Below are 20,472 nucleotides of genomic sequence, written 5' to 3' on the forward strand. Positions count from 1 at the left end.
TTTATTTTTTATTTTTTAAATAATAAATTTATTCTTTATTGGTGTTCAATTTGCCAACATACAGAATAACACCCAGTGCTCATCCCGTCAAGTGCCCCCCCTCAGTGCCCGTCACCCATTCATCCCCACCCCCCGCCCTCCTCCCCTTCCACCACCCCTAGTTCGTTTCCCAGAGTTAGGAGTCTTCATGTTCTGTCTCCCTTTCTGATATTTCCTACCCATTTCTTCTCCCTTCCCTTCTATTCCCTTTCACTATTATTTATCCATGCAATCTTTTTTTTTTTAATTTATTTTTTATTGGTGTTCAATTTACTAACATACAGAATAACACCCAGTGCCCGTCACCCATTCACTCCCACCCCCCGCCCTCCTCCCCTTCTACCACCCCTAGTTCGTTTCCCAGAGTTAGGAGTCTTTACGTTCTGTCTCCCTTTCTGATATTTCCCACACATTTCTTCTCCCTTCCCTTATATTCCCTTTCACTATTATTTATATTCCCCAAATGAATGAGAACATATAATGTTTGTCCTTCTCCGACTGACTTACTTCACTCAGCATAATACCCTCCAGTTCCATCCACGTTGAAGCAAATGGTGGGTATTTGTCATTTCTAATAGCTGAGTAATATTCCATTGTATACATAAACCACATCTTCTTTATCCATTCATCTTTCGTTGGACACCGAGGCTCCTTCCACAGTTTGGCTATCGTGGCCATTGCTGCTAGAAACATCGGGGTGCAGGTGTCCCAGCGTTTCATTGCATTTGTATCTGAATGTGAACGGGCTTAATGACCCCATCAAAAGGCGCAGGGTTTCAGACTGGATAAAAAAGCAGGACCCATCTATTTGCTGTCTACAAGAGACTCATTTTAGACAGAAGGACACCTACAGCCTGAAAATAAAAGGTTGGAGAACCATTTACCATTCGAATGGTCCTCAAAAGAAAGCAGGGGTAGCCATCCTTATATCAGATAAACTAAAATTTACCCCAAAGACTGTAGTGAGAAATGAAGAGGGACACTATATCATACTTCAAGGATCTATTCAACAAGAGGACTTAACAATCCTCAATATATATGCTCCGAATGTGGGAGCTGCCAAATATATAAATCAATTATTAACCAAAGTGAAGAAATACTTAGATAATAATACACTTATACTTGGTGACTTCAATCTAGCTCTTTCTATACTCGATAGGTCTTCTAAGCACAACATCTCCAAAGAAACGAGAGCTTTAAATGATACACTGGACCAGATGGATTTCACAGATATCTACAGAACTTTACATCCAAACTCAACTGAATACACATTCTTCTCAAGCGCACATGGAACTTTCTCCAGAATAGACCACATATTGGGACACAAATCGGGTCTGAACCGATACCAAAAGATTGGGATTGTCCCCTGCATATTCTCGGACCATAATGCCTTGAAATTAGAACTAAATCACAACAAGAAGTTTGGAAGGACCTCAAACACGTGGAGGTTAAGGACCATCCTGCTAAAAGATAAAAGGGTCAACCAGGAAATTAAGGAAGAATTAAAAAGATTCATGGAAACTAATGAGAATGAAGATACAACCGTTCAAAATCTTTGGGATGCAGCAAAAGCAGTCCTAAGGGGGAAATACATCGCAATACAAGCATCCATTCAAAAACTGGAAAGAACTCAAATACAAAAGCTAACCTTACACATAAAGGAGCTAGAGAAAAAACAGCAAATAGATCCTACACCCAAGAGAAGAAGGGAGTTAATAAAGATTCGAGCAGAACTCAACGAAATCGAGACCAGAAGAACTGTGGAACAGATCAACAGAACCAGGAGTTGGTTCTTTGAAAGAATTAATAAGATAGATAAACCATTAGCCAGCCTTATTAAAAAGAAGAGAGAGAAGACTCAAATTAATAAAATCATGAATGAGAAAGGAGAGATCACTACCAACACCAAGGAAATACAAACGATTTTAAAAACATATTATGAACAGCTATACGCCAATAAATTAGGCAATCTAGAAAAATGGACGCATTCCTGGAAAGCCACAAACTACCAAAACTGGAACAGGAAGAAATAGAAAACCTTAACAGGCCAATAACCAGGGAGGAAATTGAAGCAGTCATCAAAAACCTCCCAAGACACAAGAGTCCAGGGCCAGATGGCTTCCCAGGGGAATTTTATCAAACGTTTAAAGAAGAAATCATACCTATTCTCCTAAAGCTGTTTGGAAAGATAGAAAGAGATGGAGTACTTCCAAATTCGTTCTATGAAGCCAGCATCACCTTAATTCCAAAACCAGACAAAGACCCCACCAAAAAGGAGAATTACAGACCAATATCCCTGATGAACATGGATGCAAAAATTCTCAACAAGATACTGGCCAATAGGATCCAACAGTACATTAAGAAAATTATTCACCATGACCAAGTAGGATTTATCCCTGGGACACAAGGCTGGTTCAACACCCGTAAAACAATCAATGTGATTCATCATATCAGCAAGAGAAAAACCAAGAACCATATGATCCTCTCATTGGATGCAGAGAAAGCATTTGACAAAATACAGCATCCATTCCTGATCAAAACTCTTCAGAGTGTAGGAATAGAGGGAACATTCCTCGACATCTTAAAAGCCATCTATGAAAAGCCCACAGCAAATATCATTCTCAATGGGGAAGCACTAGGAGCCTTTCCCCTAAGATCAGGAGTTATTTATTTTTTGTTTATTTTTGTTTGTTTATAATCTTGCCCATGCTGGCCCTCTACATATATAGATATTTAATATGGCTTTTAAAAGATGTTTTCTATTTATTAAAGAATAAATATGTCAGATTAAACTTAAGATCAGTGTTAAATTTTAATAACTATTCCATATTTCCAACTCAATTCTTCTCTATTACTTGTTTTCTTATAAATATCTAATTACTATCTACTGACATCTGTTCTTTCAGTCCCTTGGATATTAATATCAAATCTATTCTTATTGTACAATGCAAAGATATCATGGTATGTATTCCCAATATAATTATATTTATAGGTTTATATGTGTGACAGGATAGTCCTATACAAATACATTTATACATTTATACATTGTGAAACATATTCTTAAATTTTAATTGATTAAATAAACATAAAAAAATATACACCTAAATGATTATTGTGATTATCCCAATTGTTTCTGTATTTATAATTTGACCTAGATATAAATTATTTAGTAATATATGAGACAGGACAAAATAATTGATAATATACGAATAAAATAAAGTGAACGAAATGCAGCCAAGAACTTGTCTGAACCTTATCATTACTGTGTTGAAAGAGGAGATATAAAAAACTATTTGAATGCACAATTACCAACATTCAACATTCTATCCTTTCACTATCTTAGCTTATGTAATAACTCTGCCTTTACATCAATACTATCTACGTATGTCTCATTTCTTTTAATCTCACCACTCTCTTTCTGCTTTTCCTTACTACCGGCTAAATGTGGCTACATCTCTCTCTGATTTTAATCTTAGCCCAGACTGGAGGGCATATTAGAGAAAATTATTTAATTTGTATCCTGAATCTGTAGGGTCTTCATCTTCATCTGGAACTTGAGCACTTTTTAGCATTAGTTCCTTTTTGCATATCTGATGCTTTACATTTCTGTAGTTGTTAATGTCAAAGACTCACCACTTTCTTTAAAACTTCTCTCTCCCTTGTTCTTACTCATTTCTCTCTTTGTTGAAAATCTTGTCTACAGCTTCACGGGGAAAATGGAGTCCATTATACATCAACTTTAACTTAACCCATCCATTTGGCAAATATGTATGGAGCTCCTCTGTGTTTTGGATATAGCAATGGAAAACTATTGTTCTGGGCCCTTAGTATTAATGAGGAAGACTGACATGCAGACTCCTAGCTGTTCCTCACTACCTCCTTTTTCCATTATCATTGAGTTTAACTGGTGCATGGCCATTTAATGGTGTTTATAGATGCAGGGTGCCATAACTGGTATTATACATTTTATTTCATTTTTACTTTTGGATGTTTTACATAATTAATCTATATTAATTGTATAACTCATAAAAGTACTGAGAAACAGAAACTAATGGCTAATTTGTAAAGCTTAATAGGTGCCAAACACTATGCTAAGTGCTTCATGAGGATTATTTTGTTTTAATAATATGTTCTGGTCACATACTTATGAGAGCTTGGTGATCACTAGGTCTGTAAATGCAAGTGCAAAGTTGAGGTTTACAGGGGGTTAAGTACTTAGCTCAAGGTCAAACATCCAGTGAAGATATCTTCATATGGACCTGCAATATAAATATGGGAAAATCTGGCCATGAGACACATGTAATTAATCTGACAAGAATTTCTCAGTATCATAGAATTTCTTTTTTTTTTATCATAGAATTTCTAAACTAGAAATGTATCCTTGGCTGTATCTACTAAAATGTTTTTATTTTTACTTATTTTTATTTATTATTTTTGTATCTACTAAAATGTTAATTATGAACAGCCTCTCCCACTTTCATGTCAATCAAAGGCATTTAACATTTAGATCAAAACTTCGACGTGTCCTAAGAGACTCAACAAGATCTGGTCACTATTTACTCTGAGCAACCTCTTATTGAACCATTATCTCCTAGACTCCAGTCCCATGGGGTTTTTGTTATGTTTGTTCAATGAATGCAATGTGATCTCTTCTATGGCAAGTCTTTTTGAATGTGATATCCTTTCTGCTAGAAAGATCTTTACAACTTTGTGTCCCTATCTATTATATACTGTTAAATCAATTGGCATGATTGTAAGATAATGTATTTTAATTAAACTTTTCATTTTAAGATAATTGTAGAATCTGTGCAGTTCTTTGTTGTTTTTTTTTTTTTAAGATTTTATCTATTTATTTGAGAGAGAGAGAAATAGCGAGAGAGAGTATGAGCAAGTGGGGCACAGGGGTAGGGAGAAGCAGATTCTCCACTCATCAGGGAGTCCCTCCTTGGAGCTCAATCCCAGCCTCCCCAGGTATCATGACCTGAGCCCAAGGCAGATGCTTAACCAATTGAGTCACCCAGGTGACCCTCCCAAGCAGATCTAAGAGATAATAAATGCAGAGATATCCTCTCAACACTTCACCTATTTTCCTGCATTGATAACATTTTGTGTAATTACAATATACTATCACAACCAGAAAATCAACATTGATACAATCCACCAACATTATTTGGTTTTCACTGGTTTTATATGTATTCATTTGTGTGTGTGTATTTCTCTCCAATTTTATCATGTGTGTGGAGTCATGTGACTATAGTCGTGGACCATAGCCAATATGTGATCCATCACAAGGATCTCTCATTATACTTTTCTATAACCACAGCTACCTCTCTTCCTTCTCCCTTTATAATTCCTGCAACCACTAAATGTTCTCCATCTTTATAACATTGTAATTTGGAGGATATTACATAAATGGAATGTGAGCAAGCTTTTAATTTTTTTCTCTGTTCATTGTTTTTTGATAATACACTTTTTAATTTTTAGGGCACCTTTAGATTTACAGGAGAGTTATGACCATGGTTCAAGAAGTTCTGATATGTCTGCACCATTTCCCCTAATATTAATATCTTACATTAATACACTATAATTACTATAATTAATGAGATAATATTGATTGATACATTATCATTAAGGTAGATATTTTATTCATATTTCCTTAGTATTTACCCACATGTTACCTACCTGTTTCCTGTTCCAGGAAACAGAACAGAACATTCCGTCTGGAATACCACATTACATTTAGTTGTCAATTGTCAATTCTCCTTAGGTTCCTCTTGGCTGTGACAGTTTCTCAGAAATTCTTTTTTATAACCTTGACGGTTTTGAGGAGTACTGCTCGGGTATTTTGAAGAATGCCTCTCAATTGGATTTGTCTGATGTTTTTTTCTTATAATCAGACTGGAGTTATGAGTCTTGGTGGGAAGAACACAAGGTAAAATATCATTTCCATCATGTCTTATCAGAGGTATATGTTATTGATATGACATATCAGTGCTGATAATAATCTTAATCATTTGAGGTAGTATTTGGCAAGTTTCTCCATTGAAAAGTTGATTTGTTTATTTGTTTCCTTTTCCAAACAGTACTCTTGGGAAGTCACTGTGTGTAGCCAACCCTTAGGAAGTAGAAATTATGCTCCATATCCCTTGAGGTTGAGGTATGTATATGCATTATATGGACTTTTCTTTGGAGATTTGTCTCTTCTTCCTCACTTATTTTTTTTCAGTCATTTTCTTAATTGTTATAAACTCATGAATACTTATTTCATACTTTGTTTTATATTCCAACACTAGTTTATTTTGTTTCTTTAATTGTTCCAGCTCTGGCCAACAGGACCTCCTTTAGTTGGCTCCTGTGAACTTTTCATATACCCCCATTATTGTGTGTGTTTGTTTGCCTCCTTATTGTTGTTGTTGATTCCTTATTTGCTGACAATACAAGATATTCCAGGTTCATCTTTTATATTCACTTATTCAGCCTTAAAATTAGTCATTTATTCAATGAACCCCGGTTTCACTTTCTGGAGAATGGTATTAAAAACTAAAATCTAGGTGCTAGGTTCGCCCAGTATGGAGGTAGATTTCAATAGTTTGTTCCATCACATCGGTGAGTAGTATTTCATTAGCGTGGGGATATCATAGTTTGTTTAATTGTTCACCTGTTAAAGGACATCTGGATTATTTCCAGTTTTTTGTCTAATAAAGCTGTAGGAATACTCACATTCTCTAGAATAAATGCACAAGAGTGCAATTTCTGGGTCATATGGTTAGTGCATTTTTAGTTTTATAAGAGTCTGGTTAAATGTTCTCTGGAGTGACTGTCATTTTACATTCCATTCCCACTAGCAATTTATGAATGATCTAGTTTCTCTGTATCATTGCCAGCATTTGGTATTATTTATTTTTAAGCCATTTTGATAGATGTGTGGCGATATTTCATTTTGGTTTTACAATAATAATTATCTTATTTACTTACTGCTAAGAACTAAGGAAGGATGGAAGGAACAGTGAGAGAATGTGCTCACACAAGCGTGAGGAAGCAGGACTACTAGTGATTGCTAAGTTATATCCTGCTTTTTACAAATATTACAAGTGCACCACAAAATCAGCAATGAGTAGTTAACATCTCTTCCTTCTTCATATCTTAGGTAAAAGGCCATTTTTTTCACAGATGCTTTTCCTGATCCTGCAAGTTTGTTGGGGTCACCTACCTGTAGTACCTATGTGTTTATTTTCCTCGTACTACTAGTGACATTTTGTGATTAATTATATCACAATGTATTTAATTGATGTTTCCCTTTTCCTTATTGAACCTGAAGCTCTTAGGAGAGAGACTGTATCTCCTCTGTTTACCACACTGTCTCCAACACCTACTCCAGGTTCTAATTGTTAAATTAATACATGGACATAATCTTCACTAAATAACAATGTTTTCAATCAGGTAATTTAATGTTTTTAAAATTCTATTTTACTTATTTGCAAAATAGATTTAGATAAATCCTAAGACACTAGACTCCCAGTTACATAGAAAGGGATGATAAGCAACAAAGATATAAAGAGAAGATTTTATTTTCAAATATAATACTATTTAAAAAAAGGAATACCATTTAAAGTTATCAACGAAGTGTACCATCTTCACATATTTCCAAAAACAAGGCTAAACAATTTTTTTCCTTTTGCAAAAATTACTTCAACTCTACTTTCAACCTGGTTGAATCAGCCAAGACATCTTTGATTTAGCTGGTCTGTCTCCCCAGGAGGCTTCAGTCTCTAAGTATCCTGTGGAAGGAGGCTAGAGTTCATGCTGTTTTTACAACCATCTTAAAATTAAGACAATACTAGAAAAATAAAAAAATATATATAACACCCTGGTACCCAGTAAATATTTTGTTTGATGGAATCTGCCAATAATGAAAAACTTGTCAAAAAGAATGGTTTTGAATTTTGTTAGTTATGGAACTATAGTTATGAGATATTTCACAATCACTCTTAAATACTGAGGTCAATACAAATTAATTTCAGTGTATTTATTGAAAACAGTTTCATGACACAAATTTATTGCCAAACTTATGACTAGTAGAATAAAAATTAAATTATGTGCCATGGTGCAGGATAGCCAAAGCATTAAAATCTGATGTAGTTGACTTGTCCCCGGTTGGTTTTTATAGGAAAGTAAACTAAAATCATAATAAAAGGGAATGGGTCATGATGAAAGCAGTTTTATTTATTTATTCTTCTGAAAGCAATTTTAAATTAAATATAGAATATTCTTCCAATAATTTGTAATGTGTTCGAGCAATTTTAAATCATTTTTGTCCTATAATTGCACATTTTTAAATAAAGATTGATAGAGTATAAGTGAGTCTTTATATATAGAAATAACAAGGATAGAAATATTTATTATCTTATATAATCAGTGTAAATAGTGTAACTGGATAACTCAGGTCAAGTTACTACATATTTAAATATGGATTTAATCAACTTAGGTACTTAGGTTCTTTCTTCTCAATTTTGTCTTAGGAGGCTGTAATGAAATCTTTCATCCATCACAGTACATTTTCTACTCTTCACTCATTATACAAACAGAGTGCCACTCATCTACAATTTATATGCCTGATTTACCCTTATATGGCTACATGGTGTCTAGTTCGATATAGCTTCCATGTCACAGCCTTAAAGAAAGTTGTCCTTGAATCTCTTTTATTTTTACTGACTGGGAAAACAATGGTTTATACTGCATAAGAAAAATGTGAGAATTAAATCATTTATGAAAACAGGTTAGAATAAAATCAATTACTATAAGTTATTACACTATTATTATCCACATAATAGTTATTAATGTTTTTCCTTATGAAACATTATCAAATAAAAATGTTAAGTTGGGAGCTTCAAGGAAAATGTAAATGGGCTAAGGGCAGAATTTCCTATGCATTATAAAATATGTTCCCAAATTTGACTTTGAATCTCCTGATCATCAAAACAAAATAAGAAAATGTGACTAGTGGGCACCCGGGGTGGCTCGGCGGTTTAGTGCCACCTTCGGCCCAGGGCGTGATCCTGGAGACCTGGGATCGAGTCCCACGTCAGGCTCCCTGCATGGAGCCTGCTTCTCCCTCTGCCTGGGTCTCTGCCTCTCTCTCTGTGTCTCTCATGAATAAATAAATAAAATATTTAAAATAAATAAATAAATAAATAAATAAATAAATAAATAAATAATAAAATGACTAGTTGCATAATTTTATGTGTCCATGAGAAAATGAGGTGCTAAGGAGACACAAGGATTTTAAATACTTATAAAGTAATTTCTATCATGGGCTTTTAGTAAATGTATAGTAAGCTCTGCATCTGGTTTTATCCTTCTATCAATATAATTTGAAGTAACATTTCAACGCTTGATGAGGTGAAATCAGTTTTGTAGTTGTGGCAATGTATAGGCGGTATAGCAGAATGTGTAGCAGAGTGTGTACACAGCTAGTGTAGGGACCTAGTTTGGAAACCAGGTTTGGCCTCACCTGTGGATCCCCAGACAAGTTACTTACCTCAAACAAATATAAAGCCTTGGATTGCCTTGAAGACTGATAATTTATATTCTTTTGGTGTCCAAAAAATTATAAAGTGGAATGAAATTATTTGTATTACTTATTCATACCAGGTTAGTAGCCAGATTTTCCAGGAAAGTCACCAGAACAGATTCTTCTTCAGAATAGCAAGGCAAGATTCTCATGACTGGAAGAGTCTTCTGCAGAGATAATAGGTCCTCAGGGGGAACTGAGCACTTAAAAAGCCTGAAGATGCCACATGGTTCCTGATTTGTAGGGTTGTCTTGGTAGTTTTGCACTTATTTTTCCCATTTAAGAAAATTTGTATCATCAATCTCTGTCAGGGGATATCTTTTCATCAATCTTGCCATCAACCTCAAAGGTTGGTGTCAGAATACAGATTAGCACAAAAACGTAGAACCTAAAGATTAGGTTGGTTAGGAGGAATGGGGAACAACAATTTTCTTGGGAAAGAAAATGATACTACATGGTCTGGTTGCACCCAGACCATTTTAGACAAAGAGCCTAGAAATATTTAGCAGTGATGGAGGATTGTTTCAGAGGAATATGACCATTATTTCCCATGATTTGAGATGGATTGGCACGCTGAATGAAAAATAAATTGTTGTTCAAATAAAAAAAGTTCACATTTTTCCTCTAAATTTTACACTTCATTGGCTTTAACCAAAGAAGTAGAGATGCTTGAAAGTTTGCAACAAAGACTGAAACCAAGTACCACTAGACCAGGAATGTAGTAGATAAGAAAAAAAAAAAAAACACAAAACTAAAACTGTGGATTCTCATGTTTTTGTGCATAAATACTTGGGGTGTTAATGTTAAAAATGTTGGTGGGTCAGGGTACCCCATTAGCTCCATTCTTTCTGAAACAGAAGTTTGTCATAAATTAAAATTTACAAGAGGTAAGAGCCTGTTTGACTTTAACCAAGTCAAAGCTCCCTGTAGAGAGAAAAGGAAAGAGGAAGATTAAAATGAAAAGAAAAAGAAAATTAAAATGTAAGGAAAATGTAAAAATGTAAAGAAAAGAAAATGTCAAGCTCAGGAATTAGCATTAATTGTATTTTAATAAATTATTTTATTTTATTTTATTTTATTTTATTTATTTTATTTTATTTTATTTTCATGATAAGTATACTTTTTAATCCTCATCCACCTATTTCACTCCCTCTACTTCCCTTCTGGTAACCATCAGTTTTTCTCTATAATTAAGGGTATGTTTCTTGATTTATCTCTCTCTTTTTTTCCTTTGTTAATTTGTCGTTTCTTAAATTCCACATATGAATGAAACCATATGGTATTTGTCTTTCTCTGACTTCTTTCGCTTAGCACTATACATTCTAGTTCCATCCATTTTATAGCAAATGACAAGATTTCATTCTCTTTTATGGCTGAATAATATTCCGGTGTGTATGTGTGTGTGTGTGTGTGTGTGTGTGTGTGTATACCACCTCTTCTTTATCCATTCATCTATTGATGGACACTTGGCCTATTTTTATGGTTTGGCTATTATAAATAATCCCATAATAAACATGGAGAGGCATGTATCTATTTGAATAAGTGTTTCTGAAATTTTTTTGGTTAATACCCAGTTGTGCAACTACTGGATCATAGGGTAGCTCTATTTTTAATTTTTGAGGAACCTTGATACTGTTTTCCACAATGGTTACATCAGTTTGCATTCTCGCCAACAGTGCAAGAGTGTTCTGTGTTCCTTTTTCTCCATATCCTCTCCAACATTCGTTGTTTCTTGTGATTTTGATTTTAGCCATTCTGATCGGTGTGAGGTGATATGTCATTTTTTTGAAAGTTTTGAATGTTTTGAAGTGCATTTCCTTGGTGATGAGTGATGTTGAGGATCTTCTCATGTCTCTGTTGGCCATCTGCACGTCTTCTTTGGAGAAATGACTGTTGAGGTCTTCAGGTCATTTCTTAATTGGATTAGTTGTTTTTTGAGTGCTGAGTTGTATCAGTTCTTTATATATTTTAGATACTAAGCCTTTATCAGATATGCTATTTGCAAATATCATCTCCCATTTGGTAGGTTGACCTTTAGTTTTGTTTATTGTTTCCTTTTCTCTGCAGAACCTTTTATTTTGATGTAGTCACAATAGTTTACTTTTGCTTTTATTGACTTTGCCTCAGGGGACATATCTAGAGAAATGTTGTTACGACTGATGTCAGAGAAATTACTGCCTATCCTCTCTTTAAGGATTTTTATGGTTTCAGGTCTCACATTTAGGGGTTTAATTCATTTGGAGTGTATTTTTATGTATTGTGAACAAATGTGGTCAAGTTTCATTTGTCTGCATTTAGCTGTCCAGTTTTCCTAACACCATTTGCTTTTTTTAAAAAAAATAAGATTTTATTTATTTCATACACAGAGAGAGAAAACATGAGCAGGGAGAAGGGAGGAGGGAGAGGGAGAGGGAGAAGCAGACATCCTGCTGAATGGGGAGCCTGATGTGAGGTTTGATCCCAGGATCATGACCTAAGCCAAAGGCAGATTCTCAACAAACTGAGCCAACCAGACACCCCTCCCCCACCACAAACACTATTTGTTGAAGAGACTTTTTTTTCCATTATATATTCATTCCTCATTTGTTAAAGATTAATTGACCATATAATTGTGGGTTTATTTCTGGGCTTTCTATCTTCCTCTATTGATCTTGTGTCTATTTTTATACTAGTACCACACTGTTTTAATTCTACTGCTTTGTAATATAACTCGAAATCTGTATTAACTGTGTTTTAATATACATGAGTAGTTGATATTTGTTTTGACATATTTTTAAAAGATTTACTTATTTTTTCATGAGAAAGGCAGAGACATAAGCAGAGGAAGAAGCGGGCTTCCTGCAGGGAGCCCAACATGGGACTTGATCCTGGATCCTGGGATCATGCCCTGACCCAAAGGCAGATGCTCAACCACTGAGTCAACCCAGGTGTCCTGTTTTGACATTTTTTAATGAACTTAAACTTGCAGTTTGATGACTCATGAAACTAGTTATTATGTATATATATGTTATAATCATACACATACATGCTTTTTTATTTTAGTTTTTAAAAAATTATCTTCAAAGTAGAGAATCTCAAAAATGATTTCATATTTGGGCCATATTTCTTTGAGTGTACAGTCAGAAGTACTTAGGTGGCGTAGAATTTTTTTCAATAAAATGTTTATAACAAATGATTTTACCCCCAAGCTTCTGTTTGAACGATGAGTGAATTCATGATATGTGGTCAGTTAGGAAGATTCTAAAAGTGAATTTTGCCTAACATGCCAAAGCAATTTCACTATAACCAGAGTGATCCAATTTAGATCCTATTCTAAATTGGTCTAAAGATGTGGCGATCAAAGGGTTAACTAACTTTCTCCTTTAGGCATGGCTGTGTTTAGGGGAAGATATTTTACTACATTGGAGCCAAAAGAGATAAGTGGGGGAAGCTGGAACTATGCCCAGCTTCTCAAATCCCAAGATCCTTGGGAAAATAACTTTTTTTCTTTTCTCATCCCTTTGAGGTGTTTTGCTAACTATGGTTTTTACTAAGCTTTCTTAGGAAGGGAAAGCATCTGGCAAGGACTTGGATGTCTGTCTCCCCTTCCTCCACTATTTTTATTTCTTTTCTTTTCTTTTTTTTTTTAGTAAAAATTTATAAAAAGTGAAGTTACACTGAAAAAAATTCCATAAAAAGTCATTATTTTGGAAAGAAAAAATTTCAAGTTAGTTAACAAAATATTAAACTGTCAGGAGTTCTAGCAGCAGCACTATTGATCAGGAGCAGCAAGAGAAGCTGATAGTAAGAAATTGGAGTAAAGATCAGAAAAGTTTCTGGCTGTTCATGTGAGGAGCTTAGAAGTCACTACTCTGTCCTAACAAGTAAAAATCTTAACAGGCTGATAAAACAACTTTTCTTGGATCCATGAGAGAGGCAAGGTCACAAGACAGCACAAGATGTTCCTCATCTGGAGAGAAAAACAGGTGAAGGAACATAGGGAGTCATGGCTTCCCAGAGCAGAGTTGTGCAAGCAGAAACTCCTACAGGATCCAGTGCTGGGAAGGAAAACTGGAGCTGTACTTGACAAATTGCTGGATCCTCAGAGTGGAGAAATCTGTGAATGAGTTACTCCACAGGACTCCAGTCATTGAGGGCCTCCACGATGTTGTGGGATTTACCTTCAGGAGCATACCAGATTCCCACAGAAATTATCACAGAAAAATCCCCTCAGGAACCATGTGAAAATACCTCAGAGTAATCTAATCTGTTCTTGTTAACAAGGCCTCCTCTTAGTCCCCCTAGTTAACCAGAGCCCAACTTGTCAGAGCCTAACTTATCTGAAGGAAAGCAAATGCCCAACTCTAAACAATAAAATTGATGACATTCTAACCATGCTAATTCTCAAGAAAAAAGAAAAAAGGCTAATATGAGAAATGAGAAAGGGGGGCTATTTCTACAGATCCCGTAGACATTAAAAGGATGGTATTAGATTTACCATGAATAAGTCTATGCCCACAGAGTTGATGACCTAGACAAAATGGACCAATTCTTTGAGAAACATAATTTGCCAATACCAATATAGGAAGAATAAACAATATGAATAGGACTATATGTATTAAAGAAACGGAATAAATAATTAATAAACTTTCAAAACAGAAAACACCAAGTAGAGATGGGTTCAGTGGTGAATTCTATCAAACATTTATGGAAGAAGTTACACCAATTCTCTGCAATCTCTTTCAGAGGGTAGAAGCAGAGGGATACTTCACTCTATGGTGTCAGCATTTATCTTAATAACAAAACCAGACAAAGACATTAAAAGAAAAAACAAAGCCTACAGGCCAATATCTCTTATGAACACAAATGCAAAAATCATCAACAAAATATTAGCAAATCAAATCCAACAATATATAAAAATAATTACACAGCATGACCATCTGGGATTTATACCAAGTATGCAAAGTTGGTTTAACATTCGTACATCAACTGATGTAATCCATCATATCAACAGGCTAAAAAAAGAAAAATCCCATGGTTATATCAACAGACACAGAAAAAGAATTACCAAAGTCTAATACTCATTCATGATAAAAACTCTCTGTAAACTAAAAATAGAAGGGAACTTCCTTTTCTTGAAAAATAATATCTACCAAAAAAAAAAAAAAAAAAAGTACAGCTAGCATCATACTTACTGGTGAGAAATTAGAATCTTTCTCATCAAGACCAGGAACAAAGCAAAGATGTTTCCTCTCACCAATCCTTTTCAACATTGTACTAGAAATAGTAGCTAATGCAATAAACAAAAAATGGAAATGAAGGACATACAGATGGGAGGAAAAAAACGCCTTTGGTTGCAGAAGACTTGATCATCTACGTAAAAAATCTGAAAGAAGGAAACAAAAATTTCTGGAACTAATAAGTGATCAAAGCAAAGCGGTAGGATGCACAGTTAATATGCCAATGTCAATTAGTTTCCTGTATACCAGCAATGAGCCAGTGAAATTTGAAATTAAAAACAATATCATTTATATTAGCATTTTTAATAATGTTTCAAAATATATGCCTTTACCCTGCAAACAACAACTGTCAGTTCTGGAATTTGACAGATACACATTTCTGCATAAATGAAATGACATAGATATATAGTAATTCACTGAAATATTGTCTTTAATACCCAAAGAGTAAATAACCCAAATGTTCATCAATAGGAAACTGGTAAAATACTACTATCACAAAGCAGCAAAACAAAATAAGAGAACTTTCTACATACTGATATTAAAGAACTTAAGATATATCATCAGGTGACAAGAAAACAATTTGCAAAGTATTGTCTGTAACCAGTTACTTTTTTGAAAAAGAAAGGAAAAAATAAGTATATATATTTGTATTTACACCAATTTTGCCCCATCCCCCATGCTCTTCCCTTCCGGCAACCACCATTTTGTTACCAGTATTTATGAGTCCATTTCTGTTTTCTATTGTTTGTTTGTCCGTTTTGTTTAGATTTTGCATATAAAAGAAATCATACGGCATTTGTCTTTTTCTGTCTGACTTATTTTATTTATCATAATACCCTCTAGGTTGATCCATAGGTTGTGAATAGGGAAGTTTTATTCTTTTTTAAAAGCCATTTGCCTATGAAAAATTATACAGCTTAGTGTAAAATGAATAGTATTTTTAAAAATGTGAAAAACTTGGCATTTTAAAATAAAAATACTTATGACATTTTCAATTTTATAATGCACTCTTTATGAAATGAGATTGTGCTACTCTTAAAAACAGTGAAAACTGGCGATAGAATCGAACTTTATAAATAAATTGAGTAAAACAAATGCTCCTCCCCCAAATCTTCTAAGATTTAGAGTCGTTGAATATCTTTTAATGTTACATTTTTAATGGCCTAATGCTTTCATCATTAGCTTCAATTTAAGTAAACTTGCCTTATACTTTTCTAAGCCACTCTAGCATCATACTGAAAATTTCTACATATCAAACTTAGACAATTTCATGGTCTCCGTCATAAAGAACTGTGTTTTTTCTGCCTCACTCCTGTAATATATATTACATTTTTATCATAAATTCAAATCCTTAACCTTAGCTAAACTCTCTTTTTCATTATACTGTAGTGAAATCAAGGAAGAACTGAAATTAACAGAAACTAAATTTCCTTTGCTCTTTTGTGTTTTCTATCTTATTCTTTCAAATATCATTTGTGTGGAACAAGAGAGTTTATAAGGGATTAGTTTAAATATGGAAATCTTCAAGCCAGGAGCTATGTGTATCTTCAGATACTGTAGGAGTTTAGGGGAGCTCTCAGATTTTTCTGTTGTTCTTCGTTATTACTCTCCTATTGCAATATCATTATCCTTTTGTAGTTGGAATAGTTTTTAAGTTTAGGTAAGGCAACCTAAGAGGCTAAAAAAATATATTATATTCTGACACCTAGAACCTAAAGTATAGCATGGCTGCCCAAATGCAGATTTAGAGAAAATATTTTGTTTTGTTGTTTCCGTGCACCATAATAGGGTGTTTTGAATTGCCTCCTATCCAACTTGCTGTTGAGGAATGAATCTTCTCCTCCAAATAGTATAAAATGGCCAAATAATGACATGTGACAATAAAAAATGATTTATTGATTAAACATACATCCCCAGAGACACCTGAGTGGCTCAGTGGTTGAGCGTCTGCCTTTGGCTCATGACATGATCCCAGGGACCTAGGATCAAGTCCTTCATTGGGCTCCTCATAAGGAGCCTGCTTCTCCCTCTGCCTATGTCTCTGCCTCTCTCCCTCTCCATGTCTCTCATGAATAAATAAATAAAATCTTAAAAAATAAGATAACATAAACACACAGCCCCAGTGGAGGATGTGGCATGTCCTGGGCAATACAGTGAATAAACAGGGGCAGTAGTAGGCGGGTATGCTAGAAAAAGAGGGTGGAGTTCTTCTGGGACCATGTGATTAGCTTTTTTGAACAATTTTTGAGGTTTGTGGGCAGGTAAAGGCATTAGATCAAGAAGAATCAGGTGGGGTGCAGCCATTGGTCCAGCTATTAGGGGAACTAACAACATGGGAGCTCTTCCTCTCTATGGAAATCTATCTGGTTACAGCAAGGGGCCCTGTAAACCTTGAAATGGCAAAGCAGCAGCACATGAAATTTTGGGCCTATTAATACTTAAATGTTGCAGTCTAAAATATTATGTTCCTCTTGAGAGAATTTCTCTATTACTTTTTGGTTTAGTTCAGTCTGAAGTGAATTTTTCTTTTTCTTTTTTCCCCCTGAAAGCTCCAGAAATATGTCATTCTTCTATGTGAAATGTTTAATACTGCATCATTGAAGATCTTATACATCACCTACCATATCTAAAATACCTAAAAGGATGGACTACAGATTTAACAAGAAAAAAAAAAAAGATTATATTGATGTGTAAGATGGAAAGAGATGTTATTATTTCATGGAGTATTTGATTTTTATGGCTTTTCATTCATACAGTATTTTAGGACACTGTGGAAGGGGATAGGGTGGCAGCAGGACACAGAATTAGCCTAGAAAACCTGCATTCTAATCCTGGTTCCTTTGGATGTCATTTAATAGTTCCAGTCTTCAGTTCCATCACTGGAAAATAAGATGATAAAACAAGACTTTGATGTTCCTCCCCTCTCCAATATTATTTTAATCCATCAAAGTTTATGCATGCTTTACAAATATTTGGCCAAGGGCTCCTGGGTGGCTCAGTGGGTTAAGCATCTGCCTTCCACTGATGGTTTCGATCTCACAGTCCTGGGATGGAGCCCCGCATCATGCTCCCTGCTCAGCGGGGAGCCTGCTTCTCCCTCTCTTTGTGCAGCTCACCCTGCTTGTGGTCTCTGGGCCTCTCTCTCTCTGTTAAATAAATAAATAAAATCTTAAAAAATATTTAAATCATTTAAAAATTTTTTTTTTAATATTTATTTATTCATGAAAGACACAGAGAGAGAGAGAGGCAGAGACATAGGCAGAGGGAGAAGCAGGCTCCATGCAGGGAGCCCGACATGGGACTCGATCCCTGGACCTGGGATCACGCCCTGAGTTGAAGGCAGACGCTCAACCACTGAGCCACCCAGGGATCCCCCAAAAAAGATCTAAACAAATAAAATAAATGCAAATACTTGGCCAATTTGCATGTGTATTTTCCTTCTCATTCTTATTGAAGAATACACTTGGAATTTGGGTGGATCCCTGAATTCTGAGTGTAGACCTCACTTCTTTCAAAGAGAGAGCCCACACCATTGTTTACTTCCTTGTTTCATCTCCCTCCTCCTTGGCAATCATTCCTGGTACTCCCAAGTCAGAAGAAGAAAAAGATCAGGTTGCCTACGTTGCCTACTCCTGACGGTACTTTTCCTGGTGGGCAAGATCCATTAACACTGTATTCTGGTCTTTCCTTAGTCAAAGAGGTGCTAACGGAGATGGAGTGACTTCTCTGACAAGTAATGATGTCTCTTATTTGGTGCACAAATCTGTCTAATCCTGGGTACATTTTGCTCTTACCCTAAGCTATGTCATCAACTTAGCCTCTTTGTATTATAAATATAATATATATGTCTCCCTTCTACTAAAAAAAAATCATTTATTCTATAAATAATAGCCCAGGGGTGGTGACAGATGGTTATCAGAAAATAAAGGTGTCTAGAGGTTGACACCAAAAGGAAGAGATGCCAAGGGAAAATACACCCACTGAAACATTTTGCTGGTGTTCACCTCGGGAATTAGGTCCATATTCATTCATACTATAGGATTATTGCAAAAGTCATAGTAATTTAGATATTTATAAGCACTTTAACCTTTAAATAAAAAACTATGAGTTTACTGTTTATTATATCCATGTTAATAAAAATTGTGCAGGTGAAATGTAGCAGCTGGTCTTTAAAAGAGAATTTGGCCATTTCAAGGGCACATTTTGAAGGGAAGCATCTTGTTTCCTTGATGGTGATTGCATTCATTCTTTCAGAATTTATTGAATACAAGATCAAGAGAAAATGGGTTAAGCACAACAACAACCAAAAAAAAAAAAAAAAAAAAAAAAGAAAGAAAGAAAGAAAAGGAAGCAGTTGCTCTATTTTATTTTTCCTAATCCTCCTGGGAGGTCAAAGCATAGAAAGACCTAGGTTTGGAAAAAGAACAAATGAATCAAAAAGAAACTCAAATCTACTGCAGGGAAAGAGGTAATGTTTGTGAATGTTCTTTTTCTTTTTCAAAAATGTTTTATTTATTTATTCATAAGAGACCCAGAGACACAGGCAGAGGGAGAAGCAGGCTCCCTGAAGGGAGCCCAATGCCGGACCCGATCCCAGGACCCCGGGGTCACACCCTGAGCCAAAGGCAGATGCTCAGCCACCGAGCCACCCGGGTGTCTTGAATGTTCTTTTTCCAATGCAGTTTTGGGAACTGATTCTAGGATCTGGGGAGTATGATGCAATGGGGTTGCTATTGGTGGGACTTGGGGGGCATTGTAAAAGTCATTTTTATTTCCCCAGTTTTTTTTCTCTCCTCTGGGGAAAATCTTTGAGAAGTAATTTTTGTTTGGAGAATGTTAGAAGATTCCGATGAAATGAGACTTGCTTAGAAGATGGAAAGCTTAGGATTGCCTAGAGTTTAGTTGCGAGTAATGCTGAGGGCCTTTTTGTCTAAGTTGCTCAACTACTCTAATTGGAATAGGACTGATGGGAAGATTTTTTTTTTTTTTTTTTTTGTCCAAGAATAAAAGGCATGGAGTTGTCTGAAGACATGTTTTTATTCATCTTCCTGGATACCAATCCCATGGTTGATACCAAAAGGAAGAGGTGCCAAGAGAAAATGTGCCCACTGAAACATTTTACTGCCCACACCCATGGTTGGGCAAACAATAGATTGGGAATCTGTAATAGTGTTGATATTATGTTCCAAATGGACCAGTAGGTAAATAAGCTTTATAAAATTAGCTGCAACCGAACATCCATGCGAGCATGAACTGAGATCCTATCTACATACTCTGCCATTTTATTTCTTTGGCAGTATCGTCACATGTTCCTTTTAATTAAAATTTGTTCATCAATTATTGACAAAAGGTTCGTGGTTTTTTTTTTTTTTTTTTTTGAGTTTTGTTCATTTGTAACCATCTCTCCCCAACTTTAGGAATCTCCTAAATGTATTTTTTTGTTTTGTTTTGTTTTAACATTTATTTTACGGTTAACTGATGAGCACTGGGTGATGCATGGAATTGTTGAATCACTAGATCCTACACCCAAAACTAATAATACATTATATGTTAACTAACTGCAATTCAGATAAAAACTTTAAAAAATATATTAATTGTTAGCATTAGAACACACACACACATTTCACTAGAAGCAAGCAATTT

At 35.1% G+C, this 20,472-nt stretch overlaps 2 long non-coding RNA genes across 2 annotated transcripts in view; one reads left to right on the top strand and one right to left on the bottom strand.

The window, feature by feature from the left end:
• Window positions 1-4,067: 4,067 nt before the first annotated feature.
• Window positions 4,068-20,472, bottom strand: part of LOC112669280 (uncharacterized) — an 88,545-nt gene continuing 72,140 nt past the window's right edge. The window contains exon 5 of the long non-coding RNA XR_004807032.2: window positions 4,068-4,298. This is a non-coding gene — a long non-coding RNA (uncharacterized LOC112669280). The remainder of the gene's footprint in view (window positions 4,299-20,472) is intronic.
• LOC125753035 (uncharacterized) overlaps window positions 5,808-20,472 on the top strand; it is a 47,783-nt gene continuing 33,118 nt past the window's right edge. Inside the window, exons 1-2 of the long non-coding RNA XR_007403866.1 lie at window positions 5,808-5,971; window positions 6,123-6,196. This is a non-coding gene — a long non-coding RNA (uncharacterized LOC125753035). The remainder of the gene's footprint in view (window positions 5,972-6,122; window positions 6,197-20,472) is intronic.

This window comes from Canis lupus, chromosome 19, assembly GCF_003254725.2.
Source record: "Canis lupus dingo isolate Sandy chromosome 19, ASM325472v2, whole genome shotgun sequence".
Taxonomy (NCBI): domain Eukaryota; kingdom Metazoa; phylum Chordata; class Mammalia; order Carnivora; family Canidae; genus Canis; species Canis lupus.